This window comes from Rhea pennata, chromosome 2 (genome assembly GCF_028389875.1).
Source record: "Rhea pennata isolate bPtePen1 chromosome 2, bPtePen1.pri, whole genome shotgun sequence".
In the NCBI taxonomy this organism is placed as follows: Eukaryota; Metazoa; Chordata; class Aves; order Rheiformes; family Rheidae; genus Rhea; species Rhea pennata.
Genome location: NC_084664.1, coordinates 162,097,197 through 162,106,849, shown reverse-complemented (window position 1 = coordinate 162,106,849; position 9,653 = coordinate 162,097,197).

Below are 9,653 nucleotides of genomic sequence, written 5' to 3'. Positions count from 1 at the left end.
CTTTTTTGACTCCAAACTTTTGAGCAATACTCTCAAAGATTGGGCAAAACATGACCTCTCCAACGCACTTCGACAGATCTGAGCACTCCCGAGTCCTACCAGCAGAAGTCCTTGCTAAACAAGGGACCTTGCAGGGACAAATGGACTTAGCTTAGCTGAAATTTTCCAGGAAAGAAAATCAACAACCTAAACGTACTGAGCCAAGGACCAAGCAGAGTCAGCCAATTATAGCTAAATATCAGCTCAATAGCTGCCCTTTCCAGCTAAGGGATTATTCGGAAGGGCACATGCATTTTGCTCATTTCCTGGCTATTTGGCATCTATGCTTGTGAATCTGCATTATAAGACTGTTTTGATTAGCTGGGGAGAGGTAGACATCTCCCTCATCTGCTGAGCAAGGACTGATTTCTTTATAGACTTAAGTTAAAAATTGCTGGCATGTCTCTGTGTCTCAGTGGGGTTCCTGAAGAGCCTAGGTGATTCACGTGGACTATGCAGTATGAAGATACTGGATCCCATCCCAGAGGTGCTTGGCAGGATCAATAACAAAATGCCCTTAACTTGATATGAAAGGACTCTTCTGAATAGAGTTAAAACACATACACACTTATATTGAAATAATAACAATCTCTACCGAGTATGTAGCCCTTGACTGTCGCTGAGATGGTGCAGGGGAGATCCTAGAGAAGAAGGGCTAGAGAGATGATTTCACCTCTGAATGCAGCTTTGGTGGTGTGGAGATGAAGTATGAAAGGCACCAAGCTTGAAATTTCACATTAGGTCAAAACACCCCTTCCATACGGTATAAAGCCCTGATGTGATAGCTGCACCTTTGGCAAGACATAAAACTGAGTTTTGGGGTCTAGATTTGGATTATATTTTAGCATACAGAAAATGTCATCCCTCTGTGTCGCTCTATCTCATGCTGGGTCAGATACTGTGTCTTCCCAAAGCTGGTACAATCTCTATTGTATTTTGATCCTGATGGGATTTGTCCTACTGGGTGATCTAAGATGACAGCAATCCAGATTTAACAATTTTAGCCCAATATGTCACACTTGAGTCCAGTTCCACTGTTAATGGCTTTAAAAAAGATACTGAAAAAAAAAATGGAGCGTGTACAGAAAGAGCTGCAAAAACGATTTGAGGGCTGGAAAAATGTCGTATTGTGAAAGGAAAAAAAAAAAGAAGTCTAAGAACTCAATCTGTTTAGCTTAGTTAAAAAAGAACATCCATTACAGCTTATTAATACCTTCATGGGGAGAAAATACTGTGTAATAAAAGGCTGTTTAATCTGGCAGAGAAAGGTGGGATCAGTACTGAAGGCTTGAAGCTTAATTCAGACAAATTCCAATCAGAAATGAAGCACAGGTATTTAACTGAGAGGGAAGGGGAAATCACTGCTGAATCTGACGGCCAGGAGAAGGGGGGAGTCTTTGCCTCCCCACGGCTTTGCTTGGGGGGGGGGAGATGGGGCCAAGTCAGGCTCAGCCCAGATGAGGCTGAGTGGAAGGTAAAGCTGGACAAAATGCAGGAAATCAATGTAGGAACTGCTCAGAAAAAATGAGATAACGGTAAAACACCATATATAGGAGCTAAGAATTACTTTCCTTTTATTTGTTTGTTTGTTTGTTTGGACTGTGATAGTACCCAGAAATGTTTTTGGAGAAAAATAAGGAAACAACAACAACAACAAAAATAGATGTTGCAGTGGTCCCTATCTCAGCAATTGCAACGATCTGCTTTCATCATCAGGCCACGGTATATAGATCCACTGCGCTCTTGCTGATGACTGTGCACCTTTCTGATTCCTCTATCTCTAACAGAACTAATAAAATTGGAAAGGATACAAAAACAGGTGATGGAGATTATCACAGAAATGGGACAGTCTCCTGGCAAAGAATGACTAAATAAATTATTTTTTGTCATCCCAGACATTGAGACTGTTGGGGACTGAGTGGTTCCAAAAAGGGAGCATCTGCTTGTTCTTTGTCTCTTTATCTAAGAGTTGGTGGGAGCATTGAAATGAAGAGAGCAGGTGGCAGGCTCAAAATGAGCACAAGGAAATATTTAGCACAGCACAAAACTTAAAAAACTGGACAAAATAATTGGAAAAATAACTAAATTTGCTGGTGACTAGTAAATGCAGCAGCACCACCTCCAACCCAGAGAGCTCCAGCGGGGAGGGCAGTGTGCTCCTATCTGCCTCTCGTTGTTGTTATACCCTCCTCCCGGCATCTGCTCCCAAACCCTATTTGCAGGACATCCACACTCCGTTCTTCAGGCTAATGTGAAATCTCATCGCCTGTATTTAAGGCTAAAGACATCAGTATGTAGATGCATGTCGTAAGACATGGGATACTGCATTAGAGAAATATATTTTTTTTCCTTTTTCTTTTTTTTCAGTAAGGCTGTTTTCATGCTGCAATTCACTGTCAAGAATGAATATGAAGATGGCTGAGCACAGAAAACCTATATATTTAGCTGGTTCTTGCCCAAAAGAACCATGTCATTTTGTATTAATGTAAGCATATATCATTATGAAAATAGCACAGCCCAAGTTTGCTAATGCAATTTTGTTAGGAAACGTGTATACAATGCATGGCCTACACAGTGACACCTCAGCAACACCGAGTGAACTCGTGAGCGACCATACGCGTCAGAAAAGGCGGAGAGAATCTCTCCAAAGCCTCTTGAGTTGTTTTATGCCTAGACTATAAGGCATTACAAAAAAAAAAAAAAAATCCATCTTGCTAATTATCAGAAAATAAGAGTAAAAATAAAAATATTTCCTCCTTAAGCAAATGAAAGACATAAAGAAGTGAAAGGGAGGATAAAAAGTAAGCATCCCTTTATAAAATACAGGCTTATTCCCATAAACAGAAGTGAATCAAAATCTAAAACTCTTTCAATAAAACGCTTCAAAATCTCAAGACATCCTCCCTTTCTAATTACAGTCACATCCCTTTGTCTTGTCAATCAACAATTATGATCTATCTACTAGGTTTTTAGATTATAGGCTACCTCATGTTGCTGAGGAGCGTCAGGCCATATACCATTTTGAAAATGAGCATATGAATAAGGGCTCTTACTATTTTTAAAAACAAAGGTGTGTGTTGCAACATTGTAATTCTGTATTTTTTAAAAAAAAAAAAAACTGAACCACAGCTGGCAGCCCTCAGGAATTAATATATTTGGAAGAGATCTTGCTCCAAAAACCTGCAACATATCCTACTGCCCTCAGACAGTTCTAAATCACAGTTTATACACCACTGCTAATGCATTTTGCTTCTCATTCTCAATAACTAACTAAAGAGCTGTTTTTGTCATTTGGATCCATACAGAGTATATTATGGACGGATTATTAAACAGTTATGTAAGTCATCAATGTCACTTAAGCTTATACATTATTTTTCTTACTCATTTCATTAGGATTGACCAGCTTCTCAGAAGAAAGCTATCTGTAATGGAAAACGGAGAGCCAGATCTAAAAAAAACAACACACTAGTGAAAGTTCTCAGGGCGCTATGCAACGTTCAGGGGTGGAACTTCACCATACTCTACTATTTGGGTAATTCTGGACTGAAAACAGAAAGCTCTCGTGACCATGCAGAATGACTGTTCCCCGTATTTAATGCTTTCCTGATCTAGACTTTTGGGCTTATATATGACAAAGCAGGCAAGTATTATGAGAGGGAAGGGAGAGCGCTACACTCAGGTGCAGGAATGAAATGTGAGGATCTTCTTCGGAGGGTCTCTGGGGCATGTGTTCCCTCAAAGGTTTCCATCTGCTCTTTCTCAGCTTCACAACAGCACTTTGCCATCTCTCCTGCTCTGCTCCAATGGGCCACTGCAATTGCCAAATTAAAAATCGGTTGACGTCTGACATGAACATTAACAGAATGAGAGACAACACAAGTGCTTGGTTGCTGGTGCATCAGGTTCAGCTCCCCAAAGGATGAGTCAATTGCTTAAATGTCATGACCACTGCAGACTTTAAAAGGAACAGAGAAAAGGAAGAAGATGAGAAAACCCTGTGCCTTGCCCACGGCACGTGATGTCTCTAGGATTAGCCTTAGCAAGGGATTTCTTTGCAGTCCACTGCTGAGGACTTCTTCCACGGGGAGGTCACAGGAGAAGGAATACTAGCATGATCTTGTAGGCCACATCATTGTGGATTTGACATCTTCATGGATTTGACAAAATACAGTTCCAGAACCGCTGTGGAAATTTTCTGGTTGTTTCTAAATAGACAGGTTCTCTAGTTGAGTCTAGACAATTATTTTTCAGCCATTGAGTATATAAAACATGACATTCCTTGACATGACTTGGTATATAAATCTGTAGGACAAATCCAGTCCACCTTTCTCTCTAAAAAGTCAATAGAAGAAGGTCAAAATAATTAGAATTCTACCTATTTTGCCTCTGTAAAATGCCTTCCAGTGGTGGAGCCAGATTTAAGCTCTTACTCTTGAGGTTGTTAATCTGAGAGACTGACAGATCTATGCCTTTGGTGGCTGTCAGTAGATAATTTTGGAAGTCTTCTGATGCATTGCTGTTTGCCAGAAAATGTCCATTTTTCATAATCCAGATTTTCCATGGGAACTAGCTGAGCCATGGAGAATTGTTTGCCGTAACTCCTGATTGTAGGAGCCGCTCGACAGGGTGGCCGTGAGGCAGACAAGTAACTTTAAAGTCACAACCGAAGTGGTGATTGTGATGCAGAAATGCTCTTATTTATGTAAACTGTCTATGAGATGTCAACCTTTCCTCCTTTCCTATATAACACACGCAGAGGAAAGCTCTATACTAATGCCCTTGTGCGCAATTTTAAATTAACTCACCTGTAAAGAATGCACATTTTTTTCCCACAACTCGCCAGTTATCATTCAGTTTACAGCTTGAAGCCTGTAGAGTTATTTCCTTTATAAACGGAGGGTTTTAATTAACCTCACTTGCTTGTGACATTGTATTAAAGGATCCTGATGGCTCTTTGTACCTTGCTGCAATACATATTTAAATTAGGAGAAAGGTATTGTGAATTGAGGCAATCCAGCTAAATGACATTGTCAGAACACATCTAGACACAAATACAAGATGTCCTGGTTCCCTCTAGGGAATTTCATCCCTGGCCTGGTATCTCAGAATCGTGTCTACCTTCTGCCCACCTATTAAGAGATTTCTGCTGAATCCTTAGGCCAGGCTGATTTCCAAGCAGAGACGAAGCTGTGGTAAGAACTTTCCTCTGTAATGAGCCCTGCAGGGAGAGTTTTTTTGTTTTTTGTTTTTTTTTTTTTGTTTGTTTGTTTGTTTTATTTATTTATTTTTTTTTTTTTTTGCTGTTTAAACACAAGTTGCCCATAACCACAAACCATCAAATTGATACCTGTGTTGAAGTCAGCAGAAAAACAGTAGCATACCCTCTGTCCACTGCATTTATGTTCCAGTTCTCTCAGGGACCAGAAATTTCCACCTCAACACACACACACACAGTATTTCTGGGAGAGAAGAGAAAATACAAGCCATAAATTGACCCCTCGCATTCCCACTTTGGTCTGCAAGGTACAGAACAAATGCACAGAGAGGCACCAGAAAGCAAACGTACCCGTGCACCTGGAGGGCTGACTCCACGTTTTCCAACGTCTTCCAGTGAAATACATTTCTCTGCTGGACTGTTGCTTCTCCTGCTGCCGTCCTGCAGCTTAGGAGCATTAGACTGGAAGGGATGGCCTGGGTCATGATTTCCAGTCTCCTGGGATCTCTGTTACCATGTCATGCAAGCTGTCTTTTTCAACTTTTCAGGTTCCACCTTTTGAGTATTCAACATTTCCTTCCACTGGGAGTCTACTCCAGTATTTCCCTCCTCTCACAGGCAGGAATCATCCTTTAATTTCCAGTCAAAAATTATTTTTGGCCTATTTCTACCTTTTTTTTTTCTCTGCTAATATTGACTTTTCAATTAAATATCTTTCCTCCCTCCTCAGTCTTTAATGCTCCAACTATTTCTATATGTGATAACCACAGACTTCTCTTTACTGTGTAAGCAAGGCCAGGTCTTTTTCTCTCCTCTGAGAGCTGAATTCTTCATGCCTTGAACTTCCTTGAAGCCCATTTTGCATCTTCTCAAGTTTATATTATTTTTTCTTGGTCTTGGAGCATTGGCTTGCTGAAGCTTCACCAGGGCCCTGTAGCACTGCTCTGACACTTATTTCCACGAAAGAACCACCCTCCTAATACATCCTCACCATCCCTGGGCCGGTGTGATGGGATCCTGGATTCAGTTTGAATCACTGTCATTATATGGCTTGCCTATAAAATCCAACTGATTTAGGGCTAGATTCAGGCCTTTCTGGCAAAAACACTTAGGAGTAAGTAAATCATCATTTTGATACTAGTTTCTCTCTAGCTTTTAACAATCTAATTGAAGACAAATTCCTCCCTGGCTAATACAAGCAAAAGCGCAGCCAGAAACAGGGAAGGAGCCAAAGTTTAAGAAAGCAGTGAAGGGCCTGACCGAATAAAGAGGTTTGACTGAAATAAGCCAATGTGAGTTTGGTACCTAAACAATTTTGTGATTCTAGATGTAGATGATCACAGGTTGTAATTTAAGACTATTTTTTAAAAAAAATGCCCACGTTGTGGAAACAGGCTTTTTCTAAAATTTATCAAGCAGAGCACTGCAACAGTACAGACGCTCCAAGTCATTGGCCATTGCTTTGGAAATGCTAGTCCTGTTTGGGATAGCAATGCTGAAGTTGTATTCAGTGGGGATTTCTGGTGTGAGATAGAGATTGAAATCTAATGCATCTAATTAAAGTGAAAATAGAGATTTAAATGAGGAGAGGGGGAAAAGTTATTACAAAGTGTGTATCATGTTGATACAAAACACTAACAGCAACTTGTGGAGTCCTTTCAAATCCACTAGTCACCCGAGCCTTTTGAGATACCTTTGAATCCAGGGGCTGGACGTATCACATTAAAAGTCTGGTCTTGCAATGCCAGATTACAGAAGATTTCATGCCACTAGCACAATCTTTTTAGCAGTTAATGAACAGTAATCAGTACCACCACCTTCAGTGGTGAGGTTCTCCCTACTTGACAACTGCAGATAGACTATTTTCTCCACGCTTTGTTGTTTTGCATATTTACAAAAAAACTAGGCTCCACCTGCAACTTGCGAGGCTGGGGAAGGCAAACAATTCCCCCCAGATTGAGAGTAAATTGGGCAAAGCAAATGCTGAGTAACTGGCTAAAAATGAGACTCTGATGATCTCTGTTCCAAAGTGTCATTTAAGACAAACAAGTGTATTTGCATGTGAGGCATACTGCCAGTGTACAGCTGGAGGAGCCTGAATAGCTGGGCTATCGCGTGTCAGACTCTGCCAGGCAGATGTTGGGTGGCTGGCTTGTTCGCGAGCAAATTGAATTTTCTCCGTGCTTGTAGGGAAATCGAGGAATAATGTGATGACACAGCCCCCAGGCAGCCCTTGGGAACCAGAAAGGTTTTGTAGATGACGCCTTAGGCAGGCAGAGTGGTGGCTATCCTGGGTAAGATGAAAGGGGTGTCCGGTGATGTTTCCAACATGGGATGACAGTCAGACCATACTTAGAAACGTTATAGTGATATTTCCCTATATCACTGAGTCCCAGCTCTGTTCCAAATTAAGAATGAGGCTTAAAAAAGCTGCAGAGTGGATTCAATGTCTATTTTTCTAAAGCGCATAGTACAGACAGACGAAGGTGGCATAGGACTGGTACCAGCAAATGCAGGTTTACCTTGCACACTGCCTCCTCTGCGTGGTTCTCCATTCTGTTAATAGCTTATTCCAGTTTCTTTCCTTCCCTTTCTCCCATATCCTTCTGATACTTGTCTGCCAACAGATGTCAACATAGGGATAGATCTTGGAAATACAGTCATGATATAGTTTTTGCATGATCACACACATTGACAAGGTAAAGCATAATTTGTAAAGCATAAACAAACAGGTGAATAAGTAAATAAATAAAATAAAGCATGTGGGTGGGTGTGCATACATGCATTCACACATGCAAGCATCCAAGAAATAAATAACAAGCATTCTTAGAAATAAATAAGTAAGATAGGAAACTAAAGCAAGGAAGAACAAGTGCAAAGAGCAGCGTCACAGTGCTGCAACGTTCCCTGATGACTACGGTGATATTTTCTAGTCTCTTCTGCAGGCTTAGTTTACTAATTAACTGATAGTAAAGTAACCAATCAAATAAATGAGCAACTCACTTTGGTGTCTCTTTATCTCCCCATTTAGCTAATTTCTGCAAATCCCTCAAATTTTTTCTTTAAAAAATACAAACAATAATATAATGTTATGATGCCTACAGAGAATGTTCTTTTTCAGCCTCTCACTGCTGCAAGATCTCCAGGGCAAGGGATGTCACTGTTTTTAAGAGTATCTAGCATAATTATAGCTACATAACAATTGATGTGCCTCAGCACCACGAAGAACATGGAAATAGTAATGGAGGGTAATAGCTGCATGCATCTGTAAAGAGCTATAATCAGGATCATGTAGGACACACAAGCAATCCATTGCTAGGGCAGAGTGTCAAAATTTCATAACCACAGAAATACGGTAGCAGGAGTTTTACAAAGAAGATGCTTGTTAAGCGTGTGTATGACTCTATTCTCAAACCCAGATCTGTCTACCATCTGCCCAACAATCATTTAAAGGAATTATATGAGACCCAGGACTTAGCTCTTTAAAGCAGAGCTATAGTACACACTGAATGTACTTCCAGTTCAACCTCTCAGCAGTTATTGTTGTTTTAGCCTCTGCTGCAACCTGATGGTTGCAAAGACCCAAAATGTGTAGTCATGGCATGATGCAGGCTTAAGCCAGCTTTCAAGTTCAGTCCTCACTGTGAAAAAATACTCTGGCATTCCTCATTACTGATGGGAAGCAAAAGAACTAACCTGGATCCTGTAGCCAGCCTGAAAACCAGGAGGAAAAGCTGAATAACCTTCCTGAAGACCTCAACCATTCTCTTGACCTATAAGTCTGTTTAAAATGTATCTTGTTATGTCATCAGAGACCAAGTTATACTAAGAGAATGATGGAGATTTTGGATGAATTCCTTTAGCCATAGTCTGGTGCTCTCCGGAAGGTGTGAGAGAAATATTTGGGGTGGGTATGGTAATGGAGAAACGCTTGTTTTACGTGTAAGCAGAAACCAGAGAAAATACCAGCATAAAGCTATTTGTTATGCCTGGTTAAAATGTGGAACAAGTAACAACAGTGAGATGCCACTACAGGTCAAAGAATGACACAGGAATCTTATCATCCCTTATGTCAAGAAAAGCTGAACCTACCCTCCTAGTATGTTTAAATCACACTGTTTCCCTACAGAGGTAAGGATTAACCATTCCCTTGAAAAACTGCAGCACGATGATCATGCAATCCCTCCACCTCCTTGTACGAAAGATCTCTTCTCTTCCATGACTGAGAGTCAAAAGTCTGGTGAAATCAGCTTGCCAGAATATTGGTCTTTTATTTATGGGAGACTCTGTGGTACTTAAGTTATGGATGAAACTGCTAGAGCACATAGCAGCATTTGCATCTAGTAGGATTACAGCCTTCTCCTTCATTGCCCTGTCCATGAGAGTGAAGATAAAATAC